This window comes from Miscanthus floridulus, chromosome 11 (genome assembly GCF_019320115.1).
Source record: "Miscanthus floridulus cultivar M001 chromosome 11, ASM1932011v1, whole genome shotgun sequence".
NCBI lineage: Eukaryota > Viridiplantae > Streptophyta > Magnoliopsida > Poales > Poaceae > Miscanthus > Miscanthus floridulus.
The window spans coordinates 30,684,789-30,703,269 of NC_089590.1; the positions used below are offsets into that span (position 1 = coordinate 30,684,789).

The 18,481-nt window shown below is 38.3% G+C and overlaps 1 pseudogene; it reads left to right on the forward strand.

Moving 5' to 3' along the window:
* Positions 1–17,778: 17,778 nt before the first annotated feature.
* LOC136494974 (small nucleolar RNA R71) lies at positions 17,779–17,873 on the forward strand (annotated as a pseudogene).
* The last annotated feature ends 608 nt before the right edge of the window (positions 17,874–18,481 follow it).

The window sequence follows — 18,481 nt, forward strand, 5'->3', positions numbered from 1 at the left end:
TGTTTTAACTCCGAAAAAGTCTATTCACGTTGCGTTTGTTTCGTAACGACGAGATCTACGCATTAGTAATGATGTTACTATATTACTATTTCATAAAAATCATAGTTTAAATCATACCTTGATTAAAGATTATGCAACTAGGTTTTATACATAAAATATGATTTGTTTTACTTTTGTTTTATAATTTAAATCTAAAATTGACTTGATTCAATCCATATTGTTTATAAAATATCTTTTGTACATGAATTCATATAGTTAACATAAATGAAGCCTATAGTTTATTTTTCCACGTATTAGGCAAATCTCTCGGTAGTTGTAACTTTTCAACCGTAGCTTTCGATTAGCGTGCTTCTCGTGACTATGTGTTCGTAGTGATACGTAGAATCGTATATCAATCTCTTTTACTTAATTTTCTATGATTGGTGTACTGTTCTGATAAAGATGCAATTGTATGCTATGCATGTATGTGTATGGATGTTTGTGTGGTGTTCTACGATTGTCCAGTCGGTAAGATACACGTGGTGATCCAGAAAAAGAAGAAAGACATCGAAGAATAAAGCTTACCGAAGGATCGGTGTGTAAGGCAAGTATAGCGTGGGATTGTCCTTGTTACCTATTCACATTTAAACACTTAATTCATATTGCATGTGTCTACCTTGTTGCCAAATAGGATATCCTAGATATTTAATAACTTGTACCTTGATACCTTTGGGATAATGCATTGGGATAGTTTTTGCTAGTGCTTAATCAAAACCATGATCTTGTAACTTGACTAATGATATATGCAATAAACATTAAAACATGACTTTTTAGTAACATGGAACCAGGGGCTGGAGTGTTTATATGCTTTAGATTCCTCTCCTTAAGGACTTATCTGTAAGCGATCATCCGGGACTTACAGTACAGCTATGAGGGCCATATGGCTCTAGCTTTAGCTCAGTATGAGGATCTTTTCTAGCTTGTTAGTGGTTACCATTGAGGCACAGGGTATGTTTCCTTTGCTGCTAGGAAGTGTGTACCATGCTGCGATGCACACGCTTGCCACTCCTAGAGATGGGCCACATACGCCTGGTGACCCTAACATGTTAGACAAATTCTTTGAAAGGCTTCATAGTGAACCCTGCCGACCTTCCTTGGAAGTGGGTCAAGAGAATAGCTACCTCGGGCGAAAGGGTAAATCACAACTCACAGTGAACGTGTACAAACTCTGCAGAGTATAAAACTGTTATAACAGCCGTGCTCACGGACACAAGCGGCCTTGGACCCTTATGGAATAGAGATGATCACTAATGGATAATGATGATGCTAATAATTGATTGTTTATGCTATACATTATTCATGTTTACTTGATCATGAGTTTATGGGCTTATGGATAAACTTGTTGCCAGCCAATTGCTAAAAAGATGATCTATTAAAGCTAATTGTAGTTAAACTAGTGTCAGCCCTTTTGAGCCTCATGAACCCCATGATTTAATTGTTAAGTACGACATGTACTTATGCTTGCTTTATTTTTCTATACTTGGATAAAAATCCCGAATGGGTACCAAATTGCTGGTTTGGAGGAGTTAGGCTTGTGGTCAACCAATCAGTCATCCCTATGGATTGGGAGTCTTCGCCAGAAGATCGGAGTCAACTTTCCGCTATCTTTACTCTGAGGTTATTTTCTTTTACTAATACGTTATGTAATAAGTATTGCCTCTTGATATTATCCTTATTTGTGGCTATATGTGAGATTTGACTTCCTCGGCTCACATATAGTGTGTATCTGGTTTTGTCTTTAAAACTAGGTGCTACAGGTGGCAAGAGATATTGACAAATATGCATACTTATGACAAGATCATTAACTCTTAGGCTATAGTAGGGGTAAGTCAAATGATAAATAAATGATAAGTGTAAGGCATTGGTAGTATTCTAGAGATAGAAATAGATACTCATAAATGTAGTATGGCTTGGTAGGAGATTAATTAAGAGCAAAAGATTCCTAAGTCATCCTTATTTACTAAGTCTTTTGTACACCCAAGTATATACACTCTCATCTATAGCATAACCAATTCTGTATCTATGCATAAGAAACATTACTAAGGAAGATCAAGAACAGAGCTTGACTCCGATCACAACCGGGTTCTACTTGCTCTACAAATGGGGCATGGACTACAAATGACTCAATAGGAGTGTCACATCCGCTATCTACCACATGACCCAGAGTGTAGAATGCATCCACAGGTAAACAATATTTAAGCACCATGCTTACATAATATTGACCACTTAACTCACTTGAGTATTGAGCTAAGCGCTTTGTGAACATTTGCATATATTCATCATCAATCATGACTATATAAAGCATATAACTAGAGAAAACTAGGAACATAATAAGTAGCAACATAATATTAAAGTAGCACAAAGTCATAAATAAAGTGGGATACAATGGATATATCGGCCTCTAGATGGTGAATCCAGAATCCTGAGCAATAGCCCCAACTCTACTTGAATCTTGCTAGCTAGCCTATACTAGAACTTTGAAGAATTAGAGTTCTAATCTCTTCTCTCTAGAAACCATAATTTCTGGTCTACTCTTAACTTATGCAATCTGCCAGAGGGAGGGGGGCAGGGGCTGGTATATATAGGCCAGAGCATCAACTCTAGACCTTTGGATCAAACTGACTTGAATAAATGGCTTAGAGGCAATATAGGAGGTAGTGGAGAACCGACATAAGAATAGGGGGTGGATAGGTGGGCCCTAGGGGCCAGCTGGCCTATAGGTGGGGCCAGCCTGCGCTTTGGTGTGGTGTCTTCTGAATCCTCTAGAACCTTCTAGTATAGTTTTTGCTATGGATAAGCGTGATTTACTTTGATGATTTGATCCACCTTGATGGTTTCTGGATAAACCCTGCTGAAAACATAAATTCACCAAAACAAATGGAAATTGTTAGTTTAAAACCCTAAGTCTATATTGGTGATCATTTTCATGCATGATTTCAATTTATATTGATGGTTCATGATGGATTGTAACTACTATCAACAAGCTCCCCCAAGCTTAACCTTTTGTAACACCCTAAAATTTTGCACTTTTGAAAATAGAGTTAAAATAATGGTTATCGGTTTTTGTGCTCATGAAATATAGCAAAAGTAATATTTTTTAAATTAAAATTCATCATAGGAGTAGCAACATGCGGGATTGTGCATTCATGCTGGTTGCACTTGGTGTTTATGAGTGCAAATGGTTTTGAAATATGATAGAGCGATGTTTCTTTCTCTCTGAAATTTTTTTCGACCTTTTCTGGAATTAAATTCATTTTTCCTTGGGCTTAATATTTTTCCTTGATCTTTGCAACAATATTTTCGTGAGCTCTAAAAACTTTATTTGGGTTCATTATGTTCAAAAGTGTCTTCGAGAATTTTCCTAGAATTTTTGGAGCCATCGGAGTATTTTTCGTGGGATAAAAATCAATTCTGGACTTTTCTAGAATTATCTTAATCCCGGAATTAATTAAATCCGAAAATAATAAAATATCTTGTTTTTCCACCGACCTCAAAACCCTACACTATATATATGCCGGTGTTCCTCTCGACGCGATCTTTCCAGAAGTACAACCCGTTTTTCGAGACGCCACTCGTAGCCCCGCAGATCGGATGTTGAAGTTCTCCACAGCTAGGTTCCGGCGAACCTTCGGTGAGCTTTTCCGGCCACCTCGGACGTCTCCGGCGAAAACCGTCACCACCACGGGTAGATCTCGTCGTTCTCTACCCCGTCTTGCCATTCTTTTTGTGAATCCATCACCGCATCATCGTTTCCCTAACCTTTCTCCCTCTTTTCCGGCGAGGTCATCCATGGACAGCTTCCACCTTCCTCCGTTTTGGGCCACCTCGTCCATGGTCGCGATCACCACCACGGCACCACACCTCTGCAGATCCTCAGCCCCATTGGACCAGCCTTCCTCGCCTGGCCTCACTCTCGTCGCAGTCTCCTGCGCGCGGTGGCAGGGTACTGCTCGGGCAGGCCCGTGCACGCCGGCACAGCCAGAGCCGCGGGCTCCAGCCCAGCCCCTCAGCCTAGTGCCCACGTGGACTGGCACTACCGTCCAGCCATCCGGCAGAGATGCCTGGGCTGAGGCCCCTCCCTTGCGTGCATAGTGTGCAGCTCCTCCAGGGCCATGGTGCCATGTTCTGTACGTGAAGATCACAAGGAAGAAGATGACCATATTTACGGTATTGCCACCGGTTCGTTTAATCTCCGTAGTTTCTTCGTTTTAATTCCGTTTCAGTTCGTTCCAGTTGCGTTAGTTTCGTGTCATGGTGGTCTACACAGTAGCTCTATTAGTTTTCATATCACATTATTATGAATTTATTTTATTAAAATATTAATTATGCCTATAATTAATTAATCGCTGATTAATTAAAGTCGATTTAGGTTTTCGATTTCGATTCGATTGCGCGAGCTTCGTCGCAGTGAGAGATACGTGTTAGTAGCGATGTTTAACATGCCTCACATCTTGGAAATTTATAAGTTAAATATTAATTTGATTAATCAGTAACTTTAGTATAGTCTTAGATTATAATTAGTTGAATGTTGCATATGTGTTAAGTATGAACAGATGCCCTCACATGATTTATGTTTTTAATTTATAGATGTTTAAATGACTAAAAGTATATATATAATCTTTTATAATTATAAAATATGATGTATGCCAACATTAATGCCTTTTTAATTATGACTTGCTTAGATCAATTATGAGACATAATATAATTGTTTTATTAGTTGCTCTCACATGTTCTATATTTCTAAAGTAAAGTTTAAATACTTTATATAATATGAGATATGTTGATTAATAAAATATGATTAATTAGTGACATAAACATGTATGTCTTTAAATTGTAATTTGTCAAGTTTAAAATGTGACATATATACTTTGAATATATATACTCTCATTTGTTATTATATTTCAATTTAATTTGCATAAATGATATCAAAATATTTATAATTAAGATATGATTAATTTATCTTAGTTTTCTAAATCTAATAACTCAAGTATAAAATGACTTAACTCAATTTTAGATATTCCCCTAAGATATCTTATACATGTTTTATGATCATTAAAATAGATAAAGCATATAGTTTTCTTTCCAACGTAAATCCTTCGATAGATGTTTCTGTTTTACCGTAGCTCCGATTAGTATGCCTTTTGCGTGTGTGTGATCGTAGCAATGTGTAGATTAGATTTCGAATCTTTTCATTGATTGGTGTATTGTTCTAATCTAGTATGTTTGCTATGCATGCTTGTTCGGGTGCTTGTGTGGTGCTTTTCGGTCTTGTCCAATCGGTGAGTTTTGCATTGGTGATCTATAAGAAGTTGGAGATCAAGAAGAAGAAGAAGAAGAAAACATTGAAGATTAAAGCTTAACGAAGGATCGGTGTTTAAGGCAAGTATAGCTTGGGTTTTCTTTCTATGACCATGATCTTGAAACTTGATTAATGAATATGCTATAAACATAAACAAGATGACTTTTTAGCAACATAAGGACTTGTCTTGTAACTGATCATCCGGGACTTATAGTACAGCTATGAGGGCTATATGGCTCTGGCTTTAGCTCAGTATGAGGTCTTTTTCTAGCCAGCTTAGAGGATACTACGAGTTGGGTATAGGACAGCCTCTGTCCTATTGAGCCTAGCTATGGAAGCGGCCTTTTATCTTTTGGAAGGGGGGTTCCTATATCCGATGACCCTGCGGCCCTTCCTGGTTAGATGGAACCTTTGAAAGGCTTCATAGTGAACCATGCTGGCCTTCCATGGTAGAGGGTTAAGAGGCTCGCGACCTCGGGTGAAAGGGCAATTCACGACTCACAGTGAAAGTGTACACCTCTGCGCAGAGTTTAATAAACTGGTATACTAGCCGTGCTCACGGATACGAGCGGCCTTGGAACACTTACATAAGGGATGATGACTTTTACTTGTTAAGATGATCATTTATGTCAATTGTTTAAGATATTTATTATTCAATTACACTTGATCATGTGGTTATGGATTACACTACCTTGTTGCTATATTTGCGGAGTTCGACATGGACTCACTCTTGCAATTTCCCCCACACCTCAGGCTGGATAATAGTCTGTCAGAGACTTGAGAAGTTGGGCTTGTGGTCAACCAGTCAGTTGGATCTAGTGGAGTGAAGTCTGCACCCGGAGATCAGAGTTGTCTATCCGTTGATTGCTTTCTAAGGTTATCTCTTTTGCTAAGTTCGCTATATACTAAGCATTGTGAATTGATACTGCCCCTTCATTTGTAGCTATATGTGAGGTTTGATTACCAGGGCTCACATATGGTGTGCATTCGGCTTTGTCCTTAAAACCGGTTGTTACAAGTGGTATCAGAGCAATACTGACTGTAGGACGCAAGCCTAGTAGAAACTGGTCGTTCTAAGGTTTACAAGTTACAGCAAAAATCCTTGTTCTATAAATCTTGATATTTTCTTCTCTACTACATTCTTACCCTTGATATTCATCCCCTCCTTGATGCTTCTTTAAAAGCTTTTTGTTCCCATCTAATCCTTGCTTTGATATGCTTTTAGAATCTTGTCTTACCACCTTCTCGCGCAATTTGAAGTTAAGCTATAGGATCTTTACCCATAATATGAAGAAGATGATAGTATCGCAAGTGTAAGTCATTGATTGAATTGTGCACCTTAATTGCTTGTTGGCTTGTCATTATGATTATGTTTTGTTTTGAATCTTTGTAATGAGTGCAATCATTTTGTGGGATTTTCCACAAATTCTTTTAGTTTATAGGCATAAGACATAAGGGTTAATGAATAGATAGTTGGGTTTTGGTTTTCTCCTGTTTTCCTATCCTATCTTTCTAGAGCAACCTGGCATCTTTGGTTTATATCTCTGTTTTTGGGCAATCAAAAATCATGGTAAACTTTTAGAGAATACTAGACTTCAACATGTTTCTCTGACCTCAAGAATCACCCTGATAGCTATTATGGTTATGAAGTTATGAAAATCATAAGAGGATGTATCTGTACTGTCAGAAATCTAGAGCAGTCTGTGGTATTCTAGTCATAACGCAATTTTGGTTGGTGCAAAGTTTATGAAATTTTTCTGGATACAACTAGCCCTCTGTATCTTTCATATGCCTCTGGAATCACTATCATAGCTAATATATTTTGGGAGATATAAACATCACAAGCCGAAGTTTCTATGCAGTCTGTAATCTGGGACAGTTTCTGTTGTGTGCTGTGGTTGACCAACTTAACTGCCGAATCTGGAAAAGTGTTCGATGAGAAATTTGTAGAGGATTTCATAAGCTTTCCAACGGTATAAGGTATGACATTATTGGATTAACAAAACTCGAGTTATGGTCATTTTACTGTACTGCTGTTTTTCTGCTCGCGGATAAATTGAGGTTACCTGTTCCTACTCATACACCTGAGTTTCTCTTGGATTTCAAAGGTCATCATGATAAATTATCTCACTAAGAAGAAGAGTGCAAGCGATCCTTTGGTTCCCCTAGATAATCTTTTCTTAAGGGGGTAGCCACATTGAAGAAGATGCAAGCCAATGGTTTCATACACTATAGTCCTTCAATCAAGATTGATAATTGATGGATCATCTAGTAGGAGCTCAGGTATTTCATCCGGATTGGTCTTCTCTTCAAGTGATCAACACTTGGGTGTTCAAGCACTTCAACTCTAGACAAGTTGGTGTTGATGATAACAGATAGAGACATCACACATCTACAATTGGTGTTATGGTAACTTAAGTGAGTGAGTTTAGTTTGGATGGAGTTCTCTTTTGGTTATGGAATGTCTCTAATGATGGAATTACACACAGTAAAACTCAAGAGAGATGTATTGAGTTAGAACCTACTCAAGTAGGTAAGAGTGACTCGAGGATACCTTGGGGTGGTGGTATTCTATCAAAGATATATTGGAGGCACTATTCTATTGAGTAAAGAGAGGCATTCACGAGAACATCAGAGTATGGGAAACATTAGTCACTAAGGATTGGATTGAAACTTGTGATATCATTGTTGGGTTAAGAAATCCAAGGTTTGTGACCTGGAAACATGTATGCTATCACTTGGATGAAGAAGATGTCATTGTCGATGACTTTAGCAAAGAAGAGATTGTGCTAAGAAGATTGGACGACACCATGGATTAAGTTTTGTGTTTAAGAGTCACAACTCAACCTGAGTATATATATAGTTAATAGTGTTTTGAAGTTGGAATCTATTTTGGACCAAGAGAGAGTAATACATGAGGATCAATTGGAATATGGATGTATGAAGTAGTCGATTTGATATCTTGGACTAAAAAAAATCTAGCAAGACATGTTTAGAAGTATTGTGTTACATTTTGGAATTAGTGAGGACAAGAGTTTGTCACCCAATGGATTCCAAAGTGGTCTTTGTGAGAAGCATATGGAGTGTCAGTGTGAAGAATAAGCTAGCACCCAGCTGCGATAGTTCATTGAGGTTGCTAAAAAGGAAAAGAGAAGAGGCCTAACAATTGGAAGAGTACCAGAGAGTTGGTTTGGGGATACTTGAGAGATAATTAGAGGGCCTATCAACATCTTGGGATCAACGAGTATGCTATTTGGAGTAAAAGTTAACAGGTATGCAAAGTCAAGAGGAATCTTTGTCAAGATGGTGGAACTACTCGAGAAAGTGGAGAAGATCCAATGGCAGTGTGCATTCCAGTGTCTTGATCATCATCTTCTGAATCTCGAGGACGAGATTCATCTTAAGGGGGGTAGAATTGTAACACCCTAAAATTTTGCACTTTTGAAAATAGAGTTAAAATAATGGTTATCGGTTTTTGTGCTCATGAAATATAGGAAAAGTAATATTTTTTTTAAATTAAAATTCATCATAGGAGTAGCAACATGTGGGATTGTGCATTCATGCTGGTTGCATTTGGTGTTTATGAGTGCAAATGGTTTTGAAATATGATAGAGCGAAGTTTCTTTCTCTCCGGAAAATTTTCCGACCTTTCTAGAATTAAATTCCTTTTTCCTTGGGCTTAATATTTTTCCTTGATCTTTGCAACAATATTTTCGTGAGCTCTAAAAACTTTATTTGGGTTCATTATGTTAAAAAGTGTCTTCGAGAATTTTCCTAGAATTTTTGGAGCCATCGGAGTATTTTTCGTGGGATAAAAATCAATTCTGGACTTTTCTAGAATTATCTTAATCCCGGAATTAATTAAATCCGAAAATAATAAAATATCTTGTTTTTCCACCGACCTCAAAACCCTACACTATATATATGCCGGTGTTCCTCTCGACGTGATCTTTCTAGAAGTACAGCCTGTTTTTCGAGCCGCCACTCGTAGCCCCGCAGATCGGACGCCGAAGTTCTCCACAGCTAAGTTTCCGGCGAACCTTCGGCGAGCTTTTCTGGCCACCTCGGACGTCTCCGGTGAAAACCGTCACCACCACGAGGTAGATCTCGTCGTTCTCTACGGTGTCTTGCCATTCTTTTCACGAATCCATCATCGCTTCATCGTTTCCCTAACCTTTCTCCCTCTTTTCCGGCGAGGTCATCCATGGACGGCTTCCATCTTCCTCCGTTTCGGGCCACCTCGTCCATGGTCGCGATCACCACCACGGCACCACGCCTCTGCAGATCCTCAGCCCCGTTGGACCAGCCTTCCCCACCTGGCCTCACTCTCGTCGTGTCTCCTACGCGCGGTGGCAGGGTACTGCTCGGGCAGGCCCGTGCACGCCGGCACAGCTAGAGCCGCGGGCTCCTAGCCCAGCCCCTCAGCCTAGGGCCCACGTGGACTGGCGCTGCCGTCCGGCAGAGACGCCTAGGCCGAGGCCCCTCCCTTGAGTGCATAGTGTGCAGCTCCTCCAGGGCCATGGTGCCATGTTCTGTACGTGAAGATCACAAGGAAGAAGATGACCATATTTACGGTATTGCCATCGGTTCGTTTAATCTCCGTAGTTTCTTCGTTTTAATTCCATTTCAATTTGTTCTAGTTGGGTTAGTTTCATGTCATGGTGGTCTACACAGTAGCGCTATTAGTTTTCATATCACATGATTATGAATTTATTTTATTAAAATATTAATTATGCCTATAATTAATTAATCGCTGATTAATTAAAGTCGATTTAGGTTTTCGATTTCGATTCGATTGCGTGAGCTTCATCGCAGTGAGAGATATGTGTTAGTAGCAATGTTTAACATGTCTCACATCTTGGAAATTTATAAGTTAAATATTAATTTGATTAATCAGTAACTTTAGTATAGTCTTAGATTATAATTAGTCGAATGTTGCATATGTGTTAAGTATGAGCAGATGCCCTCACATGATTTATGTTTTCAATTTATAGATGTTTAAATGACTAAAAGTATATATATAATCTTTTATAATTATAAAATATGACGTATGCCAACATTAATGCCTTTTTAATTATGACTTGCTTAGATCAATTATGAGACATAATATAATTGTTTTATTAGTTGCTCTCACATGTTCTATATTTCTAAAGTAAAGTTTAAATACTTTATATAATATGAGATATGTTGATTAATAAAATATGATTAATTAGTGACATAAACATGTATGTCTTTAAATTGTAATTTGTCAAGTTTAAAATGTGACATATATACTTTGAATATATATACTCTCATTTGTTATTATATTTCAATTTAATTTGCATAAATGATATCAAAATATTTATAATTAAGATATGATTAATTTATCTTAGTTTTCTAAATCTAATAACTCAAGTATAAAATGACTTAACTCAATTTTAGATATTCCCCTGAGATATCTTATACATGTTTTATGATCATTAAAATAGATAAAGCATATAGTTTTCTTTCCAACGTAAATCCTTCGATAGATGTTTCTGTTTTACCGTAGCTCCGATTATTATGCCTTTCGCGTGTGTGTGATCGTAGCAATGTGTAGATTAGATTTCGAATCTTTTCATTGATTGGTGTATTGTTCTAATCTAGTATGTTTGCTATGCATGCTTGTTCAGGTGCTTGTGTGGTGCTTTTCGGTCTTGTCTAGTCGGTGAGTTTTGCGTTGGTGATCTATAAGAAGTTGGAGATCAAGAAGAAGAAGAAGAAAACATTGAAGATTAAAGCTTACCGAAGGATCGGTGTTTAAGGCAAGTATAGCTTGGGTTTTCTTTCTATGACCATGATCTTGAAACTTGATTAATGAATATGCTATAAACATAAACAAGATGACTTTTTAGCAACATAAGGACTTGTCTTGTAACTGATCATCCGGGACTTACAGTACAGCTGTGAGGGCTATATGGCTCTGTATTTAGCTTAGTATGAGGTCTTTTTCTAGCTAGCTTAGAGGATACTATGAGTTGGGTATAGGACAGCCTCTGTCCTATTGAGCCTAGCTATGGAAGCGGCCTTTTATCTTTTGGAAGGGGGGTTCCTATATCCGATGAGCCTACAGCCCTTCCCGGTTAGACGGAACCTTTGAAAGGCTTCATAGTGAACCCTGTCGGCCTTCCATGGTAGAGGGTTAAGAGGCTCGCGACCTTAGGTGAAAGGGCAATTCACGACTCACAGTGAAAGTGTACACCTCTGCGCAGAGTTTAATAAACTGGTATACTAGCCGTGCTCACAGATACGAGTGGCCTTGGAACACTTACATAAGGGATGATGACTTTTACTTGTTAAGATGATCATTTATGTCAATTGTTTAAGATATTTATTATTCAATTACACTTGATCATGTGGTTATGGATTACACTACCTTGTTGCTATATTTGTGGAGTTCGACATGGACTCACTCTTGCAATTTCCCCCACACCTCAGGCTGGATAACAGTCTGTCAGAGACTTGAGAAGTTGGGCTTGTGGTCAACCAGTCAGTTGGATCCAGTGGAGTGAAGTTTGCACCCGAAGATCAGAGTTGTCTATCGGTTGATTGCTTTTTAAGGTTATCTCTTTTGCTAAGTTCGCTATATACTAAGCATTGTGAATTGATGCTGCCCCTTCATTTGTAGCTATATGTGAGGTTTGATTACCAGGGCTCACATATGATGTGCATTCGGCTTTGTCCTTAAAACCCGGTGTTACACCTTTGCTCGTCCTTGAGCAATGCCAAACTTAGCAACAGATTAGGAGTTTAGGATCTTTGCAAACATTGTAGCAACTCCTCAAAACTACACATGCATTCAAACAAGAATTCTCCTCCAGATTAGAACAAACTGATCTGACTTTCAAACTTACCCATATTACCTTTAACCATGGGGCTTGTAGCCTTCACTTGGGTTTTGAGGAATTGAAAGATAGAATGATGAAGTCAAGCACTATGTCACAAGTTCTTTGCTCAACCATTATTCTGGAGTTTTTGCAAGTTTTCAAAATAAAACTCAAAGATTCAATTGTATGACACTCTCAAGTCTCCCAAAATATGTGGTATTTGTGGATCCTCACCAAGGCAATAGCGATGTTATGCCTTTCTTCCTATAACTAAGGCTTATGTGGAGCTCATAGGACTGGTGATAACATGAAAGAGCATACTTGCAATACATATATTGTAAGGTAAAACAATGGATCCAAAGAGAGTTGAGTCATACAATCAAATCAAGATGTTCATGTGTGTCGAATATATGTTGGATATATGGTGGCTAGCCTAATTCTACTATGCTCCTTGAAAACTTATCTCTCTTTTGAAACTTGGAAACATTTGCAAGAAGACATGGGATATCTTATTTAGGCGGGTATCTAAGTACCCATTGTTTTGATAATTCAGACACTTGTCCATTTTTTAATGCTTTTCTCTCTCTTTTTTATGAACAACTCTTGCATAGCACATGCTTCTTCTCTGCAATAAAACTTTTGAGAGATAGTAACAAAAATTTGGAGCATTTATTTGGTGGATAACCTATCAAGGGTGTTGACTCCCAATGTAGGAGTAAAACATTTTTGGGTGGATCTAGATGGAAAACATGTTTTTGCGCCTACCCCCAGTGTAGGAGTAGTGCATATGTGGGTGGTGTGTACGTGATCTTAATTTTAAGAGCATGACAAATCTCTCATAAGGGTCAACAAAGCTTGACTAAACTCAATGCAAAACAAGTAGCATATATGAGTGGAAATTTTCCTAGCCTAAATATAAACATGTTTGGCTCTAGTAGGAATTCAAGCTTTGTCATACATGAACTCATCATGTTGCCTTTTTATGCTTTTTAAAGATAAATCTCTAGAACTTTAGTATCAATTGGAACAAGATAAATAGCAGCTCAGACCTTCTCATATCATATCCGTCAATTACCTAGACTTAGATCAAGCATTGCTACCCACGAGTTTCAAGTTCAGAGCAAATTATCATGTCAAAATAGTCATATCCAAAACTCAGGAGAATTCAAGGCGGAAAACTAGGTACTTTAAATGAATTATAATAGTGCAACTATTCATCATTTCCATTGTGAATCCTTATCTTTAAGTTCTTTTTATTTATTGGCTCTTAAAAACAAAAAAATAAAGCAAACTTTATACACACTCTTTTTATTTGGTTTTAATTTTTTTAGATCACACCTACTAATATATAAAAGACCAGGACACATTTTTATTTTGTTATGCATCTTTTTTTAACTAAATATAAGACAAACTTGAAAAAGAAATAACAAAATACTAGAAAAGAAAACTTACCTTAGATAATGGGGGATCCTCCTCCCTCAAGCTAGGAGTTGTCGTAGTCCTTCAGAATGGTAGGTCGAAGTTAAGCTTCCCGAACAAATAATTAAATTCTCATTCTCCTATTGCTGGATGCTGGCTTGCCACTAGAGTGCTAGAGAAGCGTGTTCTAAATGTCGTGCTATGTTTCTTCTATGTTTGTCAACCTGGTGTCGAGGCGGGAATGTTGCATCTGTTGGTCATGGTAGCCCATTGGCTGATCATGATAGCCATGAGCAGAGAAGGACATGCGTCCTCCCTGGTAGCCGCTTGAAATTTCTTCATATTTTTGCTGCTGATAGTAGTCAAAGATGCCATCTTGCCATTGCTCACTTGAGCCCTATTGCCAGGAGCTCTCATCATGCTGAGGAGCGGGTTGCTCCCAACAAGCATGCTCGGGTTGATACATGCGGGAGAATCCCGGCTGATCCTAGCCTGCATAGCTGGTGAAAGCCGATCCCTCTAGAATCGGATCATCGCCACAATACCTGGGCTATGGATTGTGAGTCAATCATGCAGAGGCACTCCTATGAGGGGCTGCCTCCTTAACCTATAAATCAAAGACAAAAGAATTCACCGCATACAAACCGAGGTTTTGGTCTAGTAACAGAATCTCGGTTGTATAATCCATGTACATCATGACAAGTTGACCATTATTGTTCTTTTTAACATGTGTGCTTGGACAAAATATTCATAGTCGATATACCAATGGGGAATGTCATCAATGTAAGCAACAGAAGCATTTTCCAAAAAGACCCAAATTTTTGGCTATGCGGGTGACCAGAGAAGTACACCCAACATCTCCCTTAAGTTCAAGAATTGCTTTCCATTGTTTCATCATAAATTTGATTGGTGAAACCTTTCTTCTCTTAACCATGGCTAGAGCAGCTTAAGTTCATCATTCCTTATAGTGCGAAAATCATTTCTAGGAAATTAAAAAAAATCCTAGCCATTTATGCATAAAACACAGAGTAGGGTGATGAATTTCATTTGTACGAGGACGGTAATAGGTATGTTCTTTAGATATTTCTCTCTAGAATTTTGTCCTATAGAAATCTTGTATAGCGATGTCTACATCCACTACACATTGAGCATGGAATCCTAGAAGCTCACTAAAATTCTTCTAGGGAATAGAAAAGTCTTTCCCAAAAAGTCTAAATGTGACTTTAGAATCAGTGGTTTGCAAGGTGCATAGAAATTCAGTGGTTAAAAGCTTAGAGCTCGGCTCATCAATTTAACAAACGTTTTCCCATCCAATGGTTTTAAGTATGATTTCAAATTCAGTGTCCATACCTATGGAGCGTAGAAGCACTAGGTCATAAGTAGGACTAAGAACAAACCTCCGAGTCTTCAGCTTTGTGTAGGTGTCCTTCTCGGTCTTGTTCCAGAATTTTAGGTGCTCCTCTTCTAGGAGAATGTTCTTCGCAGCGAATGATGACCCGGACAATGCTCCAACATCAGGAGATGGAATATTGATCTGAATTTTGGTGCTTCCTCTAGAACATGAGCTTCTCATCGAACGGAACGATGCCACTCACTTGAGCTTCCCTAAATACTTACTCATCTTCCTGCAAAATAAATAGACAACACAACTCATGGAACGGGTTAGGAAAATAAAAAGTCAGCGATTAGCTATCTAGGAGCCAGATGTTCAAGAGTTAATTGTTCGAGGGTTAGTTGTCCGATGGTGCCTAATGAATTTTCTTAATCAATATTTTGGCAAAACTTTTCCCCTTATTCTATTAATTTTTCCTCTTAATTTTAACAGCTCTTAAACCTTCTCACTTCTACTCTTAATCTCTCTCACCCTTGCTCAAATTTTAGCAACACTTCCACTCTAAAATTTCCTCTTTTTTCCTAATTCAAAAAATCACTTCTACTAAGTGAATTTTCAAACTACAAAATTGGAGTTTGGAATTTTGAGCTTGGTATGCTTGATTGCAGCTGTGGTTGAGGCCGAGAGCAAGCAAGAGGGGTGGTATTTATAGGCGGGAGAGCAGTAGGCTAGCCGGTCAAGTAGTGGGGCTAGCCGGCCCCCCATGGTGGCCAACTGGCCTCTCCTTCCTCTAGATATTTCTTTGCTTCACACTTAAGCAAGAGTGGATGGCCGTTAGTGGAAATTCGGTGGAGAAATGACCTGAGTGGAGATGGAGATGGAAATGGAGGTGATGGTGGAGATAGAAGTGATTTATGGTGATTGAGTGGGCCCCACATGTCTTTATGTCTACTGTATACATATGTATATTTGTAATATTTTATAAAACTATGAAATATAAGAAGATGAATGAATGGTATTTTAAAATTTTTATGCCTCCACGGTAAATATTTATTACAGGTTTTTATGCTCCATAAAAATTATTTACATGGGGATTGAATTTTATAATGCTATGATAAGAATTTTTATTTTATAATGCACGTGCTAAAAAGTAAATATGCTAAGATAGAATGATTAATGCAATGAAAAGAAGTAAATATGGATAACTACTGATTTTACCTCCCGGTGAGGGTTCGGGATTTTAAGTCCGCCGAACCATACTTGACTGGAGAAGTCCTTTATTCTTTGGTGCATTAGTTGGTCCCAGAGATGGAGACCCTGATGGTTGTACTAGCTTCTCTTGCCACTCCAAATTAGAGCATTGTTCCGGTCTTGGTTTGAAGGCGAATCGCTCTTCCTTGTCATTGATATGGAATTTAATTTCTTCGGCTCTAACATCAATGTGTGCTTTTGTAGTACTGAGGAAGGGTCTCCCAAGAATGAGGGGTGTCTTCATGTCCTCCTGCATGTCAAGCACTACAAAATCTACTAGAACAAAGAAGTTTCTTTTTTTTACCAAAATATTCTTAGCAATTCCTGCAGGATAGCAAACCGATTGGTCAGCTAGTTGTAGGCACATCGACATTGGCGTGAGCATTGAATAGTTGAGCTTATCAAAAACCTTCTTGGGCATGACACTAATGCTAGCTCTAAGATCACATAGAGCATTTTCAAAGTTTTGGTTTCTGATCGAACAGTCGATAGTGGGACATCTTGGATCCTACTTCACTTCCGATTTGTTTAGGATGGCAGCACTACACTCCTCCATTAACTTGATTACCTTAGTGGTGGGCAGTGGTCTTTTGTTGTTGAGGATGTCTCAAAGATACTTCGCATAGGTGGGTACATGAATAGCATCTAACAGAGGAATATTGATATATAACTTTTCAATTACCTCTACAAACTTACCAAACTGCTCATCCATTTTGGCTTTTCGATTTCTGCGTGGAAACAGTAGGAAGGTGGTGTCATGAAAATCTTGCATCATTTCTTGTGCTTATGGCTCAACTTCTTCAACTTCATCGTCCTCCTTCTCCTCTTGTACTACTATCGGTGTCATACCTATTGTTGTTGGATATGGAGGATCACGAGTAGACTTGCCACCTCTTGTGGTTATGGCATTAACCTTTTCAAGGTTAGTGGTAACAGGCAGAGCAGCGGCCAACTGAGCTAATGGAGATTCTATATTTTTATTATGGCTAAGTTGGTCTTTTATAGCAGAAGAAAAACTATCCATTTTAGTTTTATGTTTTCTAGGACCTTATCATTAAAGGCAAGCTTCTTAGAAATATTCTCATTAATCTTAGCTTGTTCCAAGATTAGATCTCTCAAGGATGGTTGTTTTGGATTAGAAGAATTATAGTAATTACTTGGGTACTTACCTTGGTAATTTGACTATGTTGTTGTTAAGTCCATCCTTGCCTCTATTGTTGTGGAGCAGAAATATTGATGGCAGTGTTTGCATCTTCTTGAGATTCAGGGAATTCAACCCCAAATATTCTCTACATGTGTTTTGAGCATTGAAAGCATCTTGTAAAGCTTGATGATCCTTCTTGTAATTTGCTCGCTGTTTAAGCTAATTCAATAAGACGTCCATCTTTGTTGATAGTGCACACACCTCTTCTAGTACTTATTCGCTCTTATTGCATTGAGACCAGCCTTGGTTAGAGGCTATCTTCTCCATAAGAGTTTTAGCTTTTCCAAGGGTGAGTGACATAAATGATCCACTAGCAGTAGCATCGAGTTGTTCATGAGTTTTCTGAGTCAATCCACAGTAAAAGCGTTGCATGAGCAACCAATCTTCCATCCCATGATGAGGACAATCTAAAATGTATTCTTGAAAACATTCCCATGCTTCTCCTTTCTACTGTTGGAAATTGGAAATCTTTCCTCTTAAGGCATTGGTCTTGCCTATAGGGAAAAACTTTGCTCAAAAGGTGAGCACTTTGCCCATGTGTTGATGTTATCTTTGTTGGTGTAGAACCACTACTTCACCCTTTCCACTAACGAGAATGGAAATAAACTGTAGCAGAACCCACCAATTTATAAGAGCACAAGTACAATGATAGCCCGCAAGTGGTCGTACTATCATACTTGAGCCCATATAAACCTGGTAGTCCATCTAGTACCACGATGGGTCTTGATTAACCATCAACATACAACCAAGATCATACATGATTCAACATACATGTCACATGTTACATAAAGTTCGCAAATACAATTCATTCATTAGAGTACAAATTAAGGTTATTACAAACCAAGTTTAGTAAATAGTAGCAGAAGCAAATTAAAGTTTGAAACTAACATTTGCCATCATAGTTCAAATACAGTACCAACTGGTGATCGCACTCCCACAAAAGCATGTCAGAAGGATTAATAAGAGATGCCTGCCTAGGGCTCACTCCTCATCCATGGCAGGACAGAAGCAGTTCTTGCAATAGCCATGATAAACTGTACCATCGACAACAATGGGAATACAACCCTGAGTATAAGAATGTACTCAGCTAA